Below are 24,354 nucleotides of genomic sequence, written 5' to 3'. Positions count from 1 at the left end.
CCCTCACTCGCACTCCTCTCTCTCCCCCTCCCCCTCTCTCGACCTCCCCACTTTCTCGCCCTCCCACCATCTCGCCCTCCCCTCCCTTCGCTCTCCTCACTCGATCACCCCTCTCTCGCCATCTCCCCTCTCTCGCCCTCCTCCTCTCTCACCCTCCTCCTCTCTCGCCCTCCTCCTCTCTCGCACTCCAGTCTCTCACCCTCCCCCCTCTCTCCCCTCCCCTCTCTCACTCTCCCTACCTCTCGTGCTCCTCTCTCTTGCACTCCCCTCCCTCACTTCCCTGCCTCATCCTCCCCTCTCTCAACCTCTCCCCCTCTCTCTCCCTCCCCTACCTCCGTCCCCTCTCTCCCCCTCTCCCTCTCCCTTTTCCTCTCCCTCTCTCGTGCTCCCTCTCTCTCCCATCCCCTCTTTCGGCCTCTCCCTCACTCTTGACATTCCCTCCCCTCCCTCCGTCCCATCTCTCGCTCTCCCCATCTCACCCTATCTCTCCCTTGCCCCCTCCCTCTCCCCCCGTTCCTTCACTTTCCCTCCACCACCTCTCACTCTTGACCCCCCTCAATCAGTCTCTCTCTCTCTCTCCCCCCACCTTCCTCCGTTTCTCTCTGACTGAATCGCTCTCCCTCCTGTCCCTCCCTCCCTCTCTCTCTCTGACATACTTTGTCTCCCTGGTCCTTCCCTCTCCCTCTGACCCAGAGACTGGGGATGTTTGGGGGTGAGGGTGAGATGTGGCAGGTGGGGGTGAGATGTGGCAGTTGGGGAAAATGGGTTAGAGATGGAATTGTGGGAGGGAGACTGCGACGGCATGAGAGAGAGAGAGGGGGAGAGGGAAAGTGGAGTCAGGTGGAGAAACCGGGGTTGGAGGGTGTGTGTGTGAGAGAGAGGGGGATGAGGGAGAGGGTTGAGAAAGAGAGTGTGTGCTGAAAGAGAGAGAGAGAGAGAGAGAGAATTGAGGAGAAAGAGTAGGGGAGAGGTAATGGGGAGGCTGGGTTGGAGTTGGGGGGACAGAGGGCGTTAAACCCAGCTCCTGAGCTCAGGGCGCGGTGCCCTCCCCTTCCCTGAGGACCAGGACTTGGGGCTGAGTCTGTCTCTCTCCAGCTCAGCTTCTCCAACACAAAGACACACAACAACATCGGTCACTCTGCTGTTCGGCACGCTGTAATCAGCATTTTTATTGGTTACAAATGGAAGTGATGGATACAGTCAGTGGGATGGTGCCTTTTCTCACTGGCCCCTGAGTTGTGAGAAACATTGAAATGTTTCCCTGTAACCCCCCTGTGGGATAAGGAGGGACAAACCAGCGCTCCCCTCAGTCTGTTACCATAGCGACAGGCTGCTCCATCGCTGAAACACTGAACTGAAATGAGAAAATCCCGGATGGTGTGATTAATGAGGGAATTTGATGGATGGATGGATTTGGGTGAAGGGATATTTCAGCACATTCTTCAGCTGCTGCCTGAACTTAGTCTGGGTCACGGCATAAATCACGGTGTTTGTGCAGCAACTGAGGAGCTGCAGCATGAAGCCCAATTCCCGCACAAAGGGATGGAGATACACAGGCCGATACCCAATCCACCACATCCGGTACCATATAGAATACAGCATTAACGTTGACCATAACAGGATGAAATTGGCCGAGATCACAAACAGTAAAATGATGGATTTTTTTCGGTTTCTCATTTCAGTGTCAGACTGAGCGTCCCCATTGGTGTGAGCGCGGAGTCTCCTGCGGGCTCTGCTGGTCACTAAAATGTGTCTGACGGTGAGAACATTGAGCAGCAGAATCAGGAGAAATGGGACCCCCGGGGTTAGAATGTGGTGGAGGGACTCGATTGTGACCCAGACACTGGAGACTCGAACAGCGTCTGTTACATCACAAAACCAGGGGGTGTTCCGCAGCCAATACCGAGCCGTGAGCATAAAATACCAGGAAATGTTCTTTAAACAGCTCAGCACAGTCACTGCTCCCAGAACCACAGCCGCCGTTTTCTCACTGCAATATTTACTTTTCAGCTTCTGGCAACAAATGGCCACAAACCGATCAAAGGTGAAAGTGACGGTGAACCAGACAGAGCAGTCAGTGGCTGCATAAAGCAGGACGGCGTGGATATTACACACAGGGACGGAGTCCCTCAGGAAATAAAACTGTTCCCGATAAACAATGGGAATGTGTCTCAGGATCAGGTCGAGGATAATGACCAGGAGATCCGCCGCTGCCATGGCCCCCAGGTAACGTCTGACACATGGAGACAATCCACAATCTTTATAAAGCAGGACGTAGATGGTCACTACGTTAACTGTGAGGAAGGAAAACAAACCCATTATCCATCAGCCTGGAGGCAAAGGGACCCGTTTGATCGGGGACCCAGTGAGATTTTCAAATGTGTCCCTGTATTCAGGGATTTATTAAAATAATTGGAGCTGGAATAACAAATGGGAAGGTCGGAATTACTGACAAAAATGTGACATAAACCACAAGAAACCCTCCCTCCCCAAACACACAGAGACACATCCATAAGGACAGATGGTTTCTAGAACATTCCCACATACTCGATCACTCGAGAGCAGACACAGGTCACTCCTTCCCAGTTCCTGATACGGAGGGTGGGAACGTTGCTGTCCTGAAGGATTCTCTCCCAGTTTCCTGAAGACAAACGGAGTTTGGGAATTTCTGTATTTTGGTCTAAATTGTGGTCGATCCTGTGTTGTGGAGAAATGTAAACGCAGGGAAAACGTATTCACCCCTTTAACTGCCTGAGGGGCCTTCGGAACAGTGTCTCCTCCTCCCTGGAACGGGATCTCTTCCCTCGGGATCTTATCGTTTGTTCAATTCACTGACGTCCGGCCGTTCACAAACAAACAACGTCAGGGACAGAACGTTCCGGGGAATGTCAGTTATAGAATGTCAGGGACAGAACGTTCCGGGGAATGTCAGTTATAGAATGTCGGGGACAGAACGTTCCGGGGAATGGCAGTTATAGAATGTCAGGGACAGAACGTTCCGGGGAATGTCAGTTATAGAATGTCAGGGACAGAATGTTCCGGGGAATGGCAGTTATAGAATGTCGGGGACAGAACGTTCCGGGGAATGGCAGTTATAGAATGTCAGGGACAGAACGTTCCGGGGAATGTCAGTTATAGAATGTCAGGGACAGAATGTTCCGGGGAATGGCAGTTATAGAATGTCAGGGACAGAACGTTCCGGGGAATGTCAGTTATAGAATGTCGGCGACAGAACGTTCCGGGGAATGTCAGTTATAGAATGTCGGCGACAGAACGTTCTGCGGAATGTCAGTTATAGAATGTCAGGGACAGAACGTTCCGGGGAGCTCCGTGACCTGTCCATCACCTTTCTCCCCATCCACCAACATGATGTACTGTGCACAGGCTACATATCCATCCAGCACATGGAGCTGCACTGACCACATCATTGCATTATCTATAAATCTCAACCAGACAGTCTGACCAGCACAGAGACCTGTGCAGTGATCACCCGTGAATTCATCTGTAACCCAGGAGCAGTTACCCTCCCAGCATGTAGGACTGTGTACCCCACCCCAGTGCATTGATCTGTAACCCAGGAGCAGTTACCCTCCCAGCATGTAGGGCTGTGTGCCCCACCCCAGTGCATTGATCTGTAACCCAGGAGCAGTTACCCTCCCAGCATGTAGGGCTGTGTACACCACCCCAGTGCATTGATCTGTAACCCAGGAGCAGTTACCCCCCAGCATGTAGGGCTGTGTACCCAACCCCAGTGCATTGATCTGTAACCCAGGAGCAGTTACCCTCCCAGCATGTAGGGCTGTGTACCCCACCCCAGTGCATTGATCTGTAACCCAGGAGCAGTTACCCTCCCAGCATGTAGGGCTGTGTACCACACCCCAGTGCATTGATCTGTAACCCAGGAGCAGTTACCCTCCCAGCATGTAGGACTGTGTACCACACCCCAGTGCATTGATCTGTAACCCAGGAGCAGTTACCCTCCCAGCATGTAGGGCTGTGTACCCAACCCCAGTGCATTGATCTGTAACCCAGGAGCAGTTCCCCTCCCAGCGTGTAGGACTGTGTACCCAACCCCAGTGCATTGATCTGTAACCCAGGAGCAGTTACCCTCCCAGCATGTAGGACTGTGTACCCCACCCCAGTGCATTGATTAGATTACTTACATTGTGGAAACAGGCCCTTCAGCCCAACAAGTCCACACTGACACGCCGAAGTGCAACCCACCCATACCCCTACATTTACCCCTTACCTAACACTACGGGCAATTTAGCATGGCCAATTCACCTGACCCGCACATCTTTGGACTGTGGGAGGAAACTGGAGCACCCGGAGGAAACCCACGCAGACACGGGGAGAACGTGCAAACTCCACACAGTCAATCGCCTGAGGCATGAATTGAACACGGGTCTATGGCGCTGTGAGGCAGCAGTGCTAACCACTGTGCCACCGTGCGGCCCCAGGAATAGAAGGATCATCCACACGAGGCTGTGCTAATTTCTTGGTGCTATCGTGTTGAACTCACCTCATTAACTACCCATGGTGTCCCTCTCATTCAATACCAGCCCGATTCTCCCACCCATCATGCGTGCCCCTGGGTATTCTGTGACCCCTGGCACTGGTGCCACGGCGGTCCTGGTGGATGGGCTAGTACAGAGGGTGACCATTCTCTTCCCAGAGGGAGCCACACCACCAGACCCACTGAGCATGGTCTGAGCTCCCCACCCAGCTCAGTGCAGTATCTGCGGTCTGCAGAAATGTCCAGCAATACAGGACAAGCATCAATAACCTTCCCCGCTCTGTCAGGGTAAGGGTCACTGTATTCTCTCTGCTCACTGTATATCTGTTATGGCACCTTCACCCCCCCCCCCCCACACCCCACCACTCTCTCTCTCTCTCTCCCCCCTCTCTTCCGCTCTCTCTCTCCCTCTCTCTCACTCCCTCCGTCCACTTTACCCCTCACACTAATAACACTTCATGGATACAACCCTGTGGACTGACTCCATCCGAACCCCTCCCCATGTCCCCCATGTACACCGGCACTAACAGCAGGGCCACCCACTCCCACCCTCCCTTTCTCCCATTCCAGGAGAAACAGCTTGCAGTTGGACCGAAAGGGCCAAGCCGGGTGGTGGAGTGCTCGATATCCATTCCCTCACCCCCTCACCTCGCCATGTGGGGAGGACCCTGGTACGACCCTGGAAGCCTCATGTGGGGATTCTGAAACATCCACGTCCCACCGACCGAGTGAGGAGCAATGTTCAGTGAGGGCAACTCTCACTTTAAACCCACTGGCAGCTCCGTTCCCTCCCGGCACAACTTAGAAGCCGTGGCCCTGATGCCATCTCCCTTCTGTGTCGAGTTGGTAAAAATGGAATCCCCACGGTCTCGGGGGGCAGGAGGGTGGGCTCACAGCACATCGTCACCACCACCTCCCAGGAAGGGAGCACGGAGGCTCCCTCCCTCACCGCCCCCTATAAACAGCTCAGATACTGACACTAATCTGTGATAGTTACTGCTCTGCCCACTTGTCCTGACATCTTCAACAATCTGTGCTCATATACACACAGCGCACTCTGTTCCTGCAGCCCCTTTATAATGGCACAGCCTGTTTTAAACTGTCTTTATCTTTCATACCAAAGTGCATCACCTCACACTGCTCTGCGTTGATTCCCGTCTACCAGCGTGTCACTGTCCTGTTAGAGTTCCACACTGTCCTCCATAGACTTTACAATACTTGCAGGTTTGGTACCATTTACAAACATTTAGATTGTCATAGTGTCACAGTCCCCATGAAACATCTGAAATCCTGACCCACACACAGGAGTGTGAGCAAGTGAAATACTGATATATTCCCAAGGACAGAATCGAATAATGACATACTGTCAATGGAACAACAAAAGTCCTGACATATACGAGACAGAGTAGATGAAATATTGACAAACCACAGAGCAAGAAAAATCCGGATAGGTTCCACTTATCTATATTCATCAGAGTGTAATGGGATGAAGGTGAAAGTGTGTACTGTACCTTTAAGCGAGGGTGAATGCTGCTCTGAACTGAGAGCTTACAAGTACCTGTGATATGAGAGGATGGCAGACCCAGAAACAGTATATTGCTGTAGAGCTGGGTCGGGTTCTTAGCAGTTAAGAGATAGAGGGTCTCTTTCAGTTCACTTTCAGTGTTAAAAACTACATTGTTGTTTTTATTTAAACAGTGGAATTTGGGAGTTCTCTGTCACTCATATTTCAACAGTTTATGAGGCGAATTGAGCATTTATTCATGTTTAGTTTAAATTACCAGATGAGATCTATGCCGTGTCCTAACAGTTGCTGTGTGTGTATCTGTGTGTCCCTGTGTGGGGCAGGTCTGGCAGTCTGTGGTGCTGAAAGTGATGCAATGCCTCCCTCTGCTGGCCTCCCCATGCCACTGCACCGGCATTGGTAGAGGGTGAAAACCAACAGGGATTCACTCAGAGAGGGGGAGGGAGAGGGCAGCTGCTCACAGCACCATCCAAACTGATGTCTTATCCATGTACTGATCTAAATGTCCTTTAAACATTGTAACTGTACCTGTTTTCACAACATGCTCTGCAAGTTCATTCCACACACAAGCCAGCTTCTGTCTAAAATAATTACCTTTCCTGACTTTTGTAAATCTTTTTTCCTCGCACCTTAAAATATGCCTCAGTTTTGAATCCCTAACTCTAGGGAAAAGACATCAGCCCTACAGCTTATCTGTACCCCTCATCACTTTATAAACCTCTGCAAACTTACCCCTCCATCTCACACTCTCCAGTGAAAAATGTCCCAACCTATTCAGCCTCTCCTTATAGCTCAATCCCTCCATTTCCAGCAACATCCAGGTTAAACTCTTCTGAACCCTCTCCAGCTTAATAACATCAAGATCAATAATATCAAAGTGAATAGTCAATGTATTTTATAAGGGTGGTGGACACCAAAACTAGAGGATATAGTTGTAAGAGGGGAAACATTTAAAAGTGACCTAAGGGCAGCTGTTTCACCCAGAGGCTGGTGTGCCTATGGAATGAGTGTGCAGGATGTCCAGACTGGACACAGTATTCCGGGAGAGGTCTCACCAATGTCCTGTACAACCTCAACATGACGTCCTAATTCCGATACTCAAAGGGCTGACCATTGAAGACAATTGTGTTAAACACCTTCTTAACCACATTATCTATATGAGATGCAACTTTTAAAGAATTATACCTGATGGCCGCGGTCTCTGTTCTACAACACTGCCAAAGGCCCTACGTTTAATTGTATAAGTCTTACCCTTGTTTGATTTACCAAATCCAATACCTCGCATTAATCCAAACTAAATTCCATCTGCCACGGCTCGGCCAGTGAGTGATATTACCACCTCCTCACCTTCCCCGTTTAATTTTAAAATGCCCACCCCTCTCCAGGAGGCCGGCACACTCCGGCCTTGATTTTCACAAAGACCCTGAGCTTCGTTTGCCTTGTGTGGTTAGGGGGAGGAGGGACGGATTGCAGACACAGTCAGTGGGGAGGAGAGGCTGGACAGTAATCAGCGGCCTGGTATCATTTCATGGTTTTAGGCAGAGGGCAGACACACGTGAGAGTTGGGTTATACTGATCGGTGTTTTGGGACCAGAAATTATGGTCTTTCTCCGTGTCTGGTGTTCATTAATAACTATCTATTTTTGAGAGCCTTCACTGGGCAGAGTATGTCTGCAGGATTTCTGTCCCTAATATTGCAGACTACAGATAATAGCGATTAAAGATGTTCATAGTTAATTTCGATCTTGCACTTGTTTAACAAAACAAAATGTTTTGTGTAGCTCAGTAATGGTAACCTGATTATAATAAATCCACACCAAGCTGAACGCTGCCCCTTATAATGTGACCCAAAATCTGGGTATAGTAGTGTCGTGGGTAATGTCCGTGCCTCTGAGTCATGGCTCTGGGTTTGATTCCAATTCCTGAAATTGTTTGGTAGTGTTCCTAGCTCTGGACCAGAAGGTGTGGATTCATGTCCTGCCTGTTGTAGAGGTATGTCACAGCATGTCATAATAGGCTGATGGACAAACACACAGGAGAATAATGTTACAGCTTTATGGGTATTGCTGAGTGGTGCTCGTGTCCCTACCTCCGGGCACAAAGGTCTAGGTGTAAATCCCACAGAAGGGTCTCCTAATATATCTGAACAAACTGATTAAACTGGTTTTAGAATTGTGACTTGATGGAGAAAGAACAGGTGTGGGTGTTGAATTTCAGCATTTCGGCCCGGGATTATTGAAAGTACCGCCATTCGTGTTGATTGGAGTCACATTTCGCAGCAGGAAAGGTTTATAAAATCAGAACGGTCATGGATAGGGTTTGTAGTCAAGGTTTTTCCCCAGTTTAGGGGCGTCTAAAACTAGAGGACATTGGTGGAAAGTGAGAGGGGAAAGGTTTTGAAGAGGCCTAAGGGACACCTTTTCACACAGAGGATGGTGTGCGTATGGAATGAGCTGCCAGAGGAAGTGGTGGAGGCTGGTACAACTACATCATGTAAAAAGCATCTGGATGCTGACAGACCTGCCGAGCTTTTCCAGCAATTTCTGTATTTGTTAAAACAAAACATTCATTTTAACACAGGTATCTATGTTAGCTGTTTGGATACAGAATTGGCTGGCCAACAGAAGACAGCGAGTGGTAGTGGAAGGAAAATATTCTGCCTGGAAGTCAGTGGTGAGTGGTGTTCCACAGGGCTCTGTCCTTGGGCCTCTACTCTTTGTAATTTTATTTAATGATTTGAATGAGGGGATTGAAGCAAGTTTACAGATGACACGTAGGTTGGAGGTGTTATTGACAGTGTAGATGGCTGTTGTAGGCTGCAGCGGGACATTGACAGGATGCAGAGATGGGCTGAGAGGTGGCAGGTGGAGTTCAACCTGGATAAATGCGAGGTGATGCATTTTGGAAGGTCGAATTTGAAAGCTGAGTACAGGATTAAGAATAGGATTCTTGGCAGTGTGAGGAACAGAGAGATCTTGGTTTGCAGGTACATACATCTCTTAAAATGGCCACCCAAGTGGACAAGGTTGTTAAGAAAGCACATGGTGTTTTGGCTTTCATTAACAGTGGGATTGAGTTTGAGTCGTGAGATCTTGTTGCAGCTCTATGAAACATTGGTTCGAATGCACTTGGAATACTGCGTCCATTTCTGGTCACCCGATTGTAGGAAAGATGTGGATGCTTTGGAGAGGGTTCAGAGGAGGTTTACCAGGATGCTGCCTGGACTGGAGGGCTTCTCTTCTGAGGAGAGGTTGACAGAGCTCGGACTTCTTTCATTGCAGAAAAGGAGGAGGAGGGGGACATGATTGAGGTATTCAAGATTGAGAGGCATAGATAGTGTTGATAGCCAGAGACTATTTCCCAGGGCAGAAATGGCTAACACAAGGGGCCATAGTTTTAAGCTGGATGGAGGAAAGTATAGAGGGGATGTCAGAGGCGGGTTCTTTACACACAGAGTTGTGAGAGCATGGAATGCGTTGCCAGCAGCAGCTGTGGAAGCAGGGTCATTTGGGACATTTAAGAGACTGCTGGATATGCATATGGTCAAAGAAATGTGAGGGTGCTTACATGAGGATCAATGGTCGGCACAACATGGTGGGCTGAAGGGCCTATTCTGTGCTGGACTGTTCTATGTTCCATGTTCTATGTATTCTGAATACATTAAACATTTTATTTTTTAATGACGCAGGGCCATATAAACATATCTTCAAATCGATCGAGACCATTTTCTGCTCAGGGTATGGCTCTGTGTATGACAGCAGCAATGATGCACCGACATGGAACAGGGAATGTGATGGAGACATAGTTTGGACAATGTACAAGGAGACCTCACATGGCCCAGTTTGGGAGAGAATGACATTCTTGTGTGATTCAACTCAGAGAGGGAGAAAGTGTCATCTGCCCGAGAAGAAACGGCCTATTGCACTCTCTCTCCTTCATTATTCCTCATCACAGTAACGTGTGCGAGCTAAAACAAAACTCTACTGTCATCATTACCATTCTTATTTTTATAGAATCCTGCAGTGTAGAAACAAGCCCTTCGGCCCAACAAGTCCATACTAACCCTCCAATCAGTCACCTTCCCATGCCCTTACAGTTACCACTGACTAGTGCACCTAAAGTAGAAATCGCTGAACACTATGGACTATTTGACCAATCCACTTGAATTATACAGCTTTGGGCTGTGGGAGGAAACGGGAGCACCCATCAGAAGCTCACACAGACAAGGGGGGAAGATGCAAACTCCACGCAGATAGTCGCCCGAGGCTCGAATTGAACTCTAGCCCCTGATGCTGTGATGTAACAGCGCGAACTGCTGAGCCAATGTGCTAACCTGGAACTCCCTGCCAGCCTAATGCAAAGGGAATTCAGCCAAATCCAACTCTCCCAGGATAAAATCCCATTGCTAGCAGCTGTGTGAGTACAATATCTTCAGAAGCAGAATCACATTTTGGACAATCTCTCAATTTTTCCTTTTGTCATTTGTTACACTAATATTTTGAGAAGGTTGCAGAAATTTTGTTTATTTTAAGGGCGGCATGGTGGCAGTGGTTAGCACTGCTGTCTCACAGCACCAGAAACCCGGGTTCAATTCCCGCCTCAGGCGACTGACTGTGTGGAGTTTGCACATTCTCCCCGTGTCTGCGTGGGATTCCTCCCACAATCCAAAAATGTGCAGGTTAGGTGAATTGACCATGCTAAATTGCCCGTAGTGTAAGGTGCCAGGGTAAGTGCAGAGGAATGGGTATGGGTGGGTTGCGCTTTGGTGGGTCGGTGTGGACTTGTTGGGCCAAAGGGCCTGTTTCCACACTGTAAGTAATCTAATCTACTTTGTGTGTGTGTGTCAGTGTTTGTAGAACGGGAAATAACGGTTCTTTATTTGCAATATCCAAACAGTTTGTCATTCAGCTTTCCATCATAGTTGGAGTAACATTGCTCTGGATCATAAACGTGCTATTTGAGCAGATTAAAGAAACTAGCCTGACTTGTTCCTAAAACTGACTCTGACCCAGTCTGAGACTGATATCATCGGCCATGTCACCGACCTGGTTACATTTAACATTTGTTGTGAGCAGTGGAGGAGTGGGACTAGAAAAGGAAACAGTGACCCAAAAATCCGGGGAACTATAGACCGGTGAGCCTGATGTCAGTGGTGGGTAAGTTGTTGGAGGGGATTCTGAGGGATAGCATTTACATACATTTGGGAAGGTAAGGGCTGATCGGTATATACACCGTGGCTTTCTGCATGGGAAATCATGTCTCATTAATTTTATTGAGTTTTATGAAGAGGTGACAAAGAAGATTGATGAAGGCAGTTGGGTAGACATTGTCTATATGGACCTCAGCAAGGTGTTCATAACATTCCAATTGGTAGGCAGGTTAGTAAGGTTCGGTCACATGGGGATACAGAAGAAGCTAGTCACAATTGTCTTGAAGGAAGAGGGATATTTTTCAGACTGGAGGCTTGTGAGCAGCAGTGTGCTGTAAGAATCAGGACTGAGTTCACAACATTTCATCATTTATGTCAAGGATTTAGATGTGAATATTGGGGCCATAGTTAGTAAGGTTACAGATGACATCAGAAAGGTGGTGTAGGAGATTATCTCAGAGTACAACAAGACCACAAATAGATGGGACAAAGGGGCAAGGAGTGACGGATGAAGTTTAATTTAGATAAATACGAGGTTACACATTTTGGGAAGGTAAATCAGAGCAGAAATTATACACTTAATGGTAAGGGCCTGGTGAGTGTTGTGAAACAAATGGACATAGGGCTGCAGGTAGATTGTTCCTTGAAAGTGGAGTCTAATGCAGGTACAGAACACATTTGGCACATTTGCCTTAATCAGTCAGAGCATTGAGTATAGGAGTTGTGGTGGTATGTTGTATCTGTACAGGATGTTGTTGAGGCCATTTTAAGAATACTGTGTACAAATCGGTTGTCTGCAGAAAAGATTTGCACGGATGTTCCAGGACTGGAGGTTTGAGCTTCAGGGAGAGGTTGATTAGTTTGAGGTGTTTCCCCCGGAGTGTTATTCTAAACAGCCATGAGAACATGGCTGTTTAGATCCCCAGGATCCCAGAACAGGAGAGCATAGGTTGGAGGGCAGAGGACGAATAATTTAGAAGGGACCTGAAGTTAGATGTTTCACACAGAGAGTGGTGTGTGGACAGAAAGTGCTGTCAGAGGAAGTGGTGAAGGCGATTACAATCGCACATTTAAAAACTATCTGAAAGAGGAGGAATATTGGCCAAATGCTGGCAAATGGGACTGGATCAGATTCGATATCTGATCGGAGTGAACAGATTGGACTAACGGGTCTGTTTCCATTCTGCATGACTCTGATTCTGTCAGAGGGATGACGAAAATTCTGAAAGTACGTTACAAATCCGAATCCTCTTCACTGGACGTTTACTTGGGACATAGAACATAGAAAAATACAGCGCAGTACAGGCCCTTCGGCCCTCGATGTTGCGCCGACCGAAGCTACCTAACCTACACTAGCCCAATAACCTCCATATGCTTATCCAATGCCCCCTTAAATGACCATAAAGAGGGAGAGTTCACCACTGCTACTGGCAGGGCATTCTATGAACTCACAACCCGCTGAGTAAAGAATCTTCCCCTAACATCTGTCCTATACCTACCACCCCTTACTTTAAAGCTGTGTCCCCTAGTAACAGCTGACTCCATAAGCGGAAAAAGGTTCTCACTGTCAACCCTATCTAAACCCCTAATCATCTTGTAGGGGTCTCTATGTTCACATTGACTGATTGAAAGTCGCGTTCGTGAAGTATTTGGCAGGGAACTGAGTCATGGATAATGGGACGCAGACAGGAAAGTGGGGCTGAGACCCCAACCTGATCAGCCACAATGTTAGTGCCTGGTGGAGAAGATTCAACGTATCTAATGACTCACTCCTGTCCCTCAATCCCATGTTCCTGTGTTCCATTCAGCCCATTAAACCTGTTAGGCAGGAGCATTTAGAGGCTACTTACTTCTATAACCTGGTGAGCAGAAACAGAGGAGATCATTCGGCCCTTCAAGACTGTCCCACACGCTTTGAGGTGATTTGAGAAATGTAATTGTAAAAACCCAGGCTGGGTATGAAAGAGGCCCCTCATCTCTCTTTACAGAGCTTCCCCTCTCTGCGACTTGTGCTCCATTTGTTGGTCATGTTTTAGACCCAAATTCACGATGAATACAGCCCCCATACTTCACCCAGCGATGGCTCACACAATCCTCTGGTCTCCCTGACGGCAACATTCAATAACAGAACATTCATGAAAATAACACCCACTAACTTTCCAATAAGAGCATGTGAGAACATCAGACACAGGGGCAGGTCGTTCACTCCTCAAACCTGACTTTCCCTTCACTAAGATCATGGCTGATCTGCTCTTGGTCTCAAACCCTCTTTCAAACCCAATTCTTCATCGCCCTCAAATCTCTGACAGGTCAATATCCATCTACCTCCTCTTCAAATACTTTCAGTCATCGAGCTCCCTGAACACTCTTGAGAAGAGAAATCCTGACATTCAACGCCACCTGTTTGAAGAAAATCCTTGCTGCTCCTATACCATGGCTTATTGATATGAACAAAAGAGGTTAACACAAGGGGTCAGGTAATAATGACTGGCCCTGATATCAAGGCTTCTGTTGACTTCTGTTGACATCAAGGAGCTTAACAAATCTGAACTTAATGGGAATCAGAGAAATCTCTCCAGTGTTTGGAATCAAACATGGCACAAAGGAAGGTGTTCATCATCTCAGTCCTGGGTCACCTCTGTGAGAGATCCTCAGGGTAGTTTCCTCTTCACAAACAGCTTCAGCTGCTTCATCAATGTCTCCCCACCCACACCCTCCCCACCATAAGATCCGAAGTGGGGATGGTCACCTAGGATTCCACACTGTTTAGAATAATTTGACGCCCCTGTCAGGTTCTAAACTGGACTGTGTCCATGTGCAACAAGACCTGGACTCCATTGAGGCTTGTGCTTTTAAAGAGTCCATAACATTCATATAAAGGAATGTCTGACACTGCACAGAGCCACAGTAAAATAAGAGTTCATTCCACACCTCACACTGGTTTCACAGGAATATGAGGAATTCGTTCAGCCCATTGACACTATTGGAGAGGAACAGGGACAGCCCATTCAGTGCCTCCAAAATAATTCTCAGGAAGAGAAGGATTTTAGTGTGATGGGCCACACCAGAGCCCCTCAACAATATTTGAAGGTGGTAGCCTAGACTCTAATGTTCTCTTATTTTAAAGAAAATATAAAGTGTCAATTCCAGATGCAATGTGGCGGGTCAAACAACTCCGTGTGAAGCATAATTCTCCCCGTGTCTGCGTGGTTTTCCTCCGGGAGTTCCGGTTTACTCCCACAGTCCAAAGATGTGTGGGTTAGGTGAATTGGCCATGCTAAATTGGCCGTAGTGTTAGGTAAGGCGTAAATGTAGGGGTATGGGTGGGTTGCGCTTCGGCGGGTCGGTGTGGACTTGTTGGGCCGAAGGGCCTGTTTCCACACTGTAAGTGATCTAATCTAATCTAATCTAATCTAATCCATAACACCATTTATGTAAACACGATAGATGAAATAAAACCAAAGAAAGAAGAATTAAGAATAACAGATTAAAGAACTATTACTAATGAATTGTTCCAGTACTAGAAAAAAAGGAATATTCAGACACTGAATGACACAAATATTTCTCCAATTCAGGATTTAAAAACAGCACCAAGAGAAAATTCATAGACAGTAGCAGCCAGGAGTCATTCACTAAAGCTTTCAATTCGGTGGAGACCCCAATAATTTCTGATGTTATTGAGAAAGCAAAACCCAGAAATCCTAATCTGTGAGAGCTGACCATACCCATTCCTTCTGCATTAAAATAAACCTAAGGCCTCACTATTTAATTACTCAAGTAGTCCTAACTAGCCAGCTTGGGAACGGTCATTCAATCTCTCTCGTAAAAGAAACCAGAACAAAATAAACTCTTAAAGCTCCAGCATCATCACACTAGTGAGCACATCGAGCTGTCATACAGGAACCAGGGGAAACCCAATCAGGCCCCTGGTCCTGTCCAATCGGACGAGGAAGAAACCCTTGAGTCACTTACACAGGAACAGTAGGAGGCCATTCCCACCTCAATGCCCTTACACAGGGGCAGAATGAGGTGATTGATGCTGATTCTTGATGAATGGCTTATGCTCGAAACATCGATTCTCCTGCTGTGCTTTTCCAGCAAACCACCGTCTACTCTAATCTTCAGCATCAACAGTCCTCGCTGTCTCCTAACTGATGCTCTAAAATGATGGTGGAAGCTGGTGGGAATGGCTACCTGTTTCAGATGGAAAGCATTGTGGCTGCTGTTGGGGATTGTGAACAACATGGCGTTCAGTACGGGTTCACATGCCGACTGAACAATAACGTGGGGAGAGTTAATTTAGGCATGTAAACTATTAGGATAGTCACGTTAGACGGATGGATGGACTCTCTAAGTTCAAATAATGCTGATCTTGTTCATGTTGATCTTGTTTAGTGCACGTCACCTGCATGCCTTACTCTGTCCGAGTCTATTTCTACCCTCTGATCTGTCTGGCCATGTTTACTATGATCTGCCTCCACTGCTCATAAATAAAGTGTTTCCCTGTACTGAGGTACACGTGGCAATAAATCAAACCAATCAATCCTGGGTAAAGTCTGGAATTTCTCACCCTGTCCATGTTTCTTTTGGAAGTAAGTGATCGCTGTCACTCCTCGTGTTTAACGTCACCGTTTCTTCTCTCACACCTCTAGTGATTAAACACTCAGCTTCTTTACTCTATCCTCGTGATACCATCACTCGTGTCTGTGGTAAGGAGATGATTCCTTACAAAGGAGATCAAATCCGTAGGGAGTGTCCCAACCATGCTCTCAGCAAGGCCCTACAACAGCAGGAAGATGGCATTACTTATGTACTGGAATCATCTTACAATGAAGGACAGTATACCATTGTCTGCACCCATTACTTACACAGGATTTGATTCGGAGCAGTCAGCATAGACTTGTGAGTGGGAGATCATGCTCCCCAAATTTGTTAGAGTTCGTTGATGAAGTGACCAAGCAGGTTGATGAGGGCCGAGTGGTAACCATAGTCTCTATGGATATCAGTAAGGCCTTTGATAAAGTTCCACATGGCAGGCTGCTCTGGAGAGTTACATCACGTGGAATGCTGGGGAACTGGCCAATTGGATACACAGTTGGCTTGATAGTAGGAAGCAGATGGTTTAGTGGAAGGATGCTTGTCAGGCTGGAGGCTGGGTCCATGGTTGTTTGTTGTCTATGATTTGGTTGAGAATGTTCAAGGTATGATTAGTCAGTTTACAGATGACACTAAAATAAGTTAACATGATCAGTGAGGAAGTTTATCAGAAATTGGAGCAGGACTTAATCAGGTGGGGAAGTGGGCCGAGAAATGGCAAATGGAATTTAATATAGATACGTGAGGTCTTGCATTTTGGAAACTCAACTCAAAGTAGGAGTTGCACGGCGAATGGGAGGGCCTTATGGGGTGTAGTGGGCAGAGAGACCTTGGTATGCAGGTGCACGGTTCTCTGAGAGTGGAGTCACATGTAGACAGGGCAGTGAAGAAGGCATTTGGCACACTGACCTTCATCAGGCCAGACATTGAGTATGGAGGTTGGGAATTTATGTTGCAGTTATGCTGCAGTTACAGGACTTTGGTAAGGCCGCACTTGGTGTATTCTGTTCAATTTTTATCACTTTGTTATAGGGAGCATTTTATGAAATTAGAAAGAGTGCAGAAGAAATTCCCATGGACTTTGCCAGGACCCAATGGTCTGAGTTATAGGGAGAGGTTGGACAAGCTAGGACCTTTTCTATAGAGTGCAGGAGACTGAGGGGGGGACCTTATCGAGCTGTATAAGATCATGAGGGGTATGGATAGGGTTAATGCTCTCCGTCTTTTTCCAAGGTGTAGAGAATCGAGGATGAGAAGGGATCAGTTTAAGGTTAGAGGGGAAGGAATAAAAGGGAACCTGAGGGGCCACTTCTTCACACAGAGGCTGGTACGTGGTTGAGCTGCCAGCAGATGTGGTTGAAGGGGTACATTAACAACATTTCAAAAGCATTTGGATAAATATGTGGATAGGAAAGGACTCGAAGGATATGGGCCAACTGCAGGGAAATGGGGTTAGCGTGGATGGACATTTACAAGGTGGAGTCGAACCCCTCTGTTAATTAAAACCAAACACCCAGAAAGGCTCGCCTCACCTCATAAACTGTTAAAATATAAGCGACACAAATCTCCGACATTTCACAATTTAAACAAACATTCACAAATTAGTTTCTTAACTTTAGTAGTGAACACTGAACAACAACTATTCACAAATACAAGCCCCTCTTTTCTGAGCTACTTACTATCTGTTTCCAACTCTGTAAAAATATGCTGTTCCACCAAACCCCATATTAAACATTACAATCTCAAGACCACACATTCTCTATCTTCCCCACTGTGCTCACTCATCCAGCTGCTGATCTCCCTGGGTCACATTTTGTTTTACTGCAAGTAGGTTTGTCATGAACATGTATCTTTGATAGAGTGTGTTTGAGATGGCCAGCTAGCACTCCTGCTTTACAGCAGTTACTCTGCTGTTGGATGGCAGTAGCTCTCTCTCCCGTGTTCCAAATGCCGAGTTCACTTACTCCCCATGATACAATAATTCTCATAATTTGATTGCTTTCCAGCTGTCCAAACAATAGTATTCTAATTCAGTTGGCTTCGGGTATCCTGAGTATTATTTAAACTACTAATACGTCACCCCCACCTGCTTCACTCTATGCTGTGTCCTCTTCAGGTGCTGTTTAGTTCACTCACCTACTCCGTCTAATCTCTCCCTCTCCTTACATACATAATCCAAGTGTGCGATCTCTGACTTCGGTCCAGTCAATTTAGATTTAATTAATTTCAAAGGATTTCCCTTCATATATGAAGATTAACTCAAAGGAAGTAAACGGAGTAGATTTATTTGGGGCATCTTCGATGATAAGCAATTTTATGTGACATCTTTATCCCAATCATTTGGCCAATCCTGACAGTACGCTGTTAACATAGTCTTCAGTGTCTGATGCTAACTTTTTAATGCTCCCTGGGATTCAGGATGGGACGCCCTTGATTTGACGTGTTGTATGCCTATGCTATCCATGACTTCCTAAAACAGCTGAGGGGTAAAATGAGACCCTTGGTCTGATTGAATCTCTCTGCGGAGCCCACAGCGAGTAAAAAAAGCTACCAACTCCTCTACCTCGCTTTTTGCCTAAACACTCCATAATGAAATTGCCTCTGGGAATCTGGGAGACGCATCCATTCTGGTCAGCAAATATTGGTTTCCAATTTTACTTTAGAAAGGGGAGCTCCACAATTAATCAGAACCCACGTGAAAGGTTCTTCGAATGCAGGAATTGGCAACAAAGGTGCTGGTTGTTTATTGCCTGTGACTTACCCACTATTTGGCATGTATGACATGTAAAACAAAAATTAACCACGTCCCTGAGCATTTCAGGCCACTAGAAATGCTTCTGCACCTAAGCTTGAGTCTTCCTTACACCTAGGTAACCACCTGCAAGTTAGTTCATGTGCTACCCATAACACGGTTTGCTACCAGTTAAACGATCGAGTGCACTTGGCCCATTTCCCTTCTGCACTAACCTACCATTTTTCTCCACATTCAGGTTTCCCTGCACCGTGACATCACACAAGGTGTCAGTTACCTGAAGATCAACTCCTTTGTCTTTTTCTTTCATTTTTCCTTCCTGCTGTAACTTATGACAGTGGGATGTTGTTACTACACAGTCTGGAAAATTCCTGGGTATATTTCTTTTAACTCCTCAGTTCCCTAGTTTTCATTTGACTTCTCCACCATAAGAGGTCTCTCCCACCTTGGATCCTATTAAATCGTTCACAAGAACAAACTGTATTCCTGGAACTGACACTGTCACTCACTCTGACTGTTACTTCCCCAATCCTGATTTGGCACTCCAATGTGATGTTTCTGTCCCCAACCTGAATTTCTGTCCCAATTCCACAAATTATCACGCTCTTGAGTAACATGTCAGAAAGAGTGAAAATCCTTCCATCTCTTGCTATTAGGGGCTGAGAGAAAGTGAGGACTGTAAATGGTGGAGATCAGAGTTGAATAGTGTGGGGCTGGAAAAGCACAGCAGATCAGGCAGTATCTTACACAGGAGAGTTGACGTTTCAGGCACAAGTTCTTTATCAGATAAGTGGGGGGTAAGGGAGGGAAAAGGGGGCTAAGAAATAAATAGGAGGGTGGGGGTGGAGCTGGGTGGAAGGTAGCTTGCAAGACGATAAGTAGATGCTGGTGGGGTGTGATGGTGATAGGTCGGAGAGGAGGGTGAAGTGGATAGGTGGTAGGACAGCTGGACCCCTCAAACTATACCGCATCAACATCGACTTCACCAATTTCCAAACCTCTCCTCCCACAACCTTATGCCAGATCCAACCATTCAAATTATTCCGCCCTCTTGAACTGTCTTAATTATCCATCGTGCTTCCCACCTATTCACTCCACCCTCTCCTCCGACATATCACTATCACTCCCACCTACATCTTCCTATCGCCCTCCCAGTGACCCTCCCGCGAGTCCAGCTCCTACCCTCCTATTTATCTTTCAGCTCCCTTGTTTCCCCACCACATTCCTGACGATGGGTTTATGCCGGATATGTTGATTGTCCTGCTCTTCAGATGCTGCATGATCTATTGTGCTTTTCTGGCACCTCACTTCTCAACTATTAGCAACTGTGCAGATCCCATATCTCAGAAAATTATAATTTATCGTCCTCCCCTGGAACCTCCCCCGCCCCCCCCGCCCCCCATCTTCTGAGTAAACTTTATCCATAGAGGCGAATTCTTTATAGAGCCCAGGTACTGACTCTGTATCTAGGCTGTGCACTCTCCTACAGCTCCTTGGAGACTTGGGGTCTTCTTTAACAGTTTCACTAATGCCACTGGCTTAGCCTCTTCTACCACACCTTTTCCCAAAGTGTCTCCCTTCAACCCCCAGCACGGTGTGTCCCAGCTTACTGCAGTGAAAGCTCCTTTTCCCAGTGCCTTTCTTAAACCATTGGCACTGTAATGGTATGTGTTTCACTCCCTTATAGTGAGAACACAATAGGCCTTTCACCTCCTTTCAACTCCCTTGGGCTTCTTTTTTCACCTATAGTAAACTATTGAGCGCTATTTTTCGCTTTGTAGTGTGTGATCTCCCCTTCTCCCAGTTTCTATCCTTCACAGGATGAAAATCCTCCCAGAAGCTAAATTTCATCTCATGCACCAATGCGTATTTACCTGCCGTTTCTGCCGCGCTTCTCACTTCTTGAAATTTCGTTTCATTCCCATGAATTGTTACCATCTCTGGAAGTGCGTCTTTAAACTCCTCCAGCAGAATAATCTCCCTTCGAGCCTCACAGGTCTTATCCATTTTTAAGGCCAGCACCTGTCTACCAAAATGACTGTGTTTAATTCTTTCAAACTCAGCATAAGCCTGACCTGGTTCCGTCTCTATATTTCTGAACCTCTGCCTATATTCTTCTAGTACCAATTCATAACCAATCAAAATAGCCAGTCTGACATCTGAATAATCTCTTGACCCCTCATCTGGCAGTGCTGCAAATACCTCACTCCTGTGCCCACTGGCATGGTCTGAATGAGCGTTACCCACAAGTTCACTGGACACATCATCTGCTGAGCCATTTTGTTTTTCAAATGAAATAAAAATATTTACATTTTTCTCACCGAAATATGACAAGGTATTATCATAGCTGTATACATCCCTTCATCTCGATCCTGTTCATTTAACTTCCCAACTTCCGAAATTCAAATTATCTCTCTCTTTTCCTCTCTTACTCATTCCCTTTGTTCTCTCTCTGTTTCCGTCCCTATTTTCACCTTCTAACTCCAGTTGCCAGATTTGCAATTTAAGTTTCTTTCTAACCCTACTGCAGTTGCCTGTTTCTCTGACACACCAAAGTGCTTGACCATCTCCGTTACAATTTCAGCTTTCCTTTTGTCCCTGGTTAGACCCAATTCCAACCTATTTGCTAATTATAAAAATATTCCTTGCTCTGACTTTGTAAACTTCCTTGGCAAATTTGGGAACCTCTTTAGTTATGTTAAAAAAAACAATTCTTTCACTTTCACTTCAACCAACCACAAGTTAACAAAATTAAATGAATTTTCCTAACGGTTTTATGTGAAGATCCAGGTCACTAATTGCAATGTATTGGAATCTGCTGGGACCTTTTGTACCACAAATCTGTTCAAGTCTGTCCAAGTCCCCAGCAAGGCCCCAAACTGTGATGACATCAATGTCGAACCCCTCTGTTAATTAAAACAACACATCCAGAAAAGCTCGCCTCGCATCATAATCTGATAAAAGGTGGGTGACAGAGAACTCCTAAATTCCACTAATTAACGAAAAATAATCATTTATATGTATGCAAGTTAGCTCACTGAGCATGAATATTTGTTTTCAGATGTTTCGTCACCATGATTAGGTGACATCATCAGTGAGAGTTTCCACTGAAGCGCTGGTGGTTTGTCCTGTCTCTCTATTTATGGGTTTTCCTTCCCGTAGGTGGGTGATGTCATTTCCGGTTGTTTATTAGAAGAGAAGGTAGATAGGATCCAAATTGATGCATTTATTGATGGACTTCTGGTTAGAATGCCATTCTTCTGAGAACGTCCTTGCGTGTCTTCGTATGTGTGTGTGTTGTTCCAGTCAAAGTGATGCCCTTCTCTGTCTGTATTATGGAATATAGTGATAATGGGTCATGTATTTTGGTGGCCAGTTGGTGTTCATGTATCCTGGTAACATGACAACAGGACCATTGCAATGGCAGAAAAATGATTTTGTATACATTGTTTAATCAATGTGTGTGTGCAGATATTTTTCATATGTGCACAACACATTCTAAATGAACAACGGAGACACAGTTATTGAAAAATGATGCACATGATGTATAAAATTTATAAAACATTATTTGATGCTCATGTAATGTGACATGTCCCCCTTCTCGCAGTGTTCCATCCTTTTCTGGATTTCTCTACTCTAACTTCACATTCTTATCAGGTTGTGTGTTGTACATTCTTTCTTCTGGTGTCCCAACGTATTTCCGTTAATCCCCTTTCTACTGGGACTTCAATATATTGGCCTGCTGGGTGCTTTCCAAAGCTAGTGTCTGTCATATCATTGGAGAGAAAAATTCTGGCATCAGACCCAGCATTTGAACACATTACTCTGTTATAAATGCACTGTAGAAAGTATCACAGCACACAGGAATTGCCAAAACATTGAGGGATGTGCATCTATTACTTTCAATAACCTAGTTTACACATTTTTCACATGTCCCCATCTATATCCTCTCTCTTTGTATCTAGTCAAAAAATTGCCAATTATTCTTTATGTCCCATCTCTCAAAACACCTTATTTCGATTTATATCTATAGCTCTCTTCTTGATGTAATGTTATTATAATTGAGCAATATCACTACAAAGATATGAGGGAGGAGCTGGCTAAAGTTAATTGGAAGGGGAGCCAAGCAGGGAAGACCACGGAGCTACAATGGCAGGAATTTATGTTGGATAATTTGGAGAATATTAGAAATTCTCCCAAAAAGATGAATCATATTCATGGGAGTACAAGGCATCCATGAGTGACAAGGCATCGAATCAAAAGAGGAAACATACAATGTGGTGAAGAGGATTGGGAATCTAGAGAATTCATTGGCTCTGAAACTACATCAGGCTGGCATCCCTGACACTGCAGAGCTCTTATTCATTGTCAGGGAGAGAAACAGACGGAAACACATTCAACTTAAACCCAGAAGATGGGATTACTCAAGGGAAAAGATTCAGGTGAATTTAACAATTGAATAAAATCAGTTAAATGTTCTTACGGAATGTGTCAGATTGGAAACATGACCTCAGCAGAATGAGAATATGAAAATGCAAGTATTTCCACATCAGAAACCAGAGTAGTCACTGAGTACAGGGCTGATGGGTGAATGAGTCTCAATGTGAACTAGGGGACAGAGAGCAGAATTGCATTTCAGATATTGCGGCTCAAAACTGCATATCCATGTAGTGCTGGAGACCACAGCAGCACGAGAAGCAGAATACCATTTAAGCACCACCTTTTATATTTTACCCAGGGATAATCTCCTCAGTCTGACATTACAATCAACACGATCTATATTTCAGTAGTGACTGTGGGTGAATATGTCAGGGTCAGAACCACATGAACCTAAACCTGCTTTTCTCATTAGAGAGGCAGGAGCTGGGCGGAAGTGAAGTCGGAACGCCAATCCGGTCGGGAAGGTAAGTGATTGCTATTTGAGTGGAAGTGATTACGCCACAGTTGAAGAGGGTGAAGACGTGACTGCCAAGCTGGTTCAGTTTGCTACGTTCTTGATGTGGGAGGTCAACGACTCTGGTGTGTCTGGCTTGTATTAGTGTGGAAAGTGTGTGCACGTTCAGCTACTGGCAGAGCGTATTGCAGCACTGATGAAAGAACTCGAGGACCTTAGGCTCATCCGAGAGAACGAGATCTTTCTGGACAAGACCTTCGGCGAGGTTATTACGCTAATCGTACCAGAAGAGAGCAGAGGAGAGCAGACAATGAGTAAGGCAGAGAGGAGACGGGTGCAAGAGACCCTGGGGGAAGTACCTGTCAGGAACAAGTTGAAACTTATGGAAACAGTAGAGACAGATGACACTGCCAGTCCACGAGGCGGCCAGGTCTGTCAATCAAAAGTTGGCATGGAGGCAGAGCAGAAGAGTCACACAGAGCCGTGGTAATAGGGGATTCCATAGTGAGAGGAACTGACCGGGGTTTTTGTGGCAGCAGACGGGACTTAATGATGTGTTGCCTTCCTGGTGCCAGGGTTAAAGACATCACAAACAGAGTGCAGGAAATCCTCCAGGGCGAAGGTGAAGAGCCAGAGTTGGTGGTATATGTTGGCACAAATGATGTCGGGAAGAAGAGGAGGAACATACTACAGCGGGACTTCGGAGAACAAGGAAGAAGGCTGAAAAGCAGGATGTCCAAGGTGGTTATCTCCGGTTTGCTTCCAGTTCCTAGGGCTGGTGTGGCCAGAAACAGGGAGATAATGGACTTGAACGTGTGGCTGGGGAATTGGTGCAGGAAGCAAGGATTTAAATTCTTGGATCACTGGGGTATGTTTTGTGGGAAGCATAAATTCTACAAGAGAGACGATTTGCATCATCCTA

At 46.1% G+C, this 24,354-nt stretch overlaps 1 long non-coding RNA gene across 1 annotated transcript; it reads left to right on the top strand.

Moving 5' to 3' along the window:
- The first annotated feature begins 1,895 nt into the window (after positions 1-1,895).
- LOC132809914 (uncharacterized) lies at positions 1,896-10,087 on the top strand. The gene is made up of 3 exons (XR_009642629.1): positions 1,896-2,226; positions 8,622-8,714; positions 9,730-10,087. It is a non-coding gene; the product is annotated as an uncharacterized LOC132809914 (long non-coding RNA).
- The last annotated feature ends 14,267 nt before the right edge of the window (positions 10,088-24,354 follow it).

The sequence above is a fragment of the Hemiscyllium ocellatum genome, unplaced genomic scaffold (assembly GCF_020745735.1).
Source record: "Hemiscyllium ocellatum isolate sHemOce1 unplaced genomic scaffold, sHemOce1.pat.X.cur. scaffold_1408_pat_ctg1, whole genome shotgun sequence".
NCBI classification, from domain to species: domain Eukaryota; kingdom Metazoa; phylum Chordata; class Chondrichthyes; order Orectolobiformes; family Hemiscylliidae; genus Hemiscyllium; species Hemiscyllium ocellatum.
The sequence above is the reverse complement of the archived record's forward strand: the minus strand, read 5'-3'. Positions and strand labels throughout refer to the sequence as shown.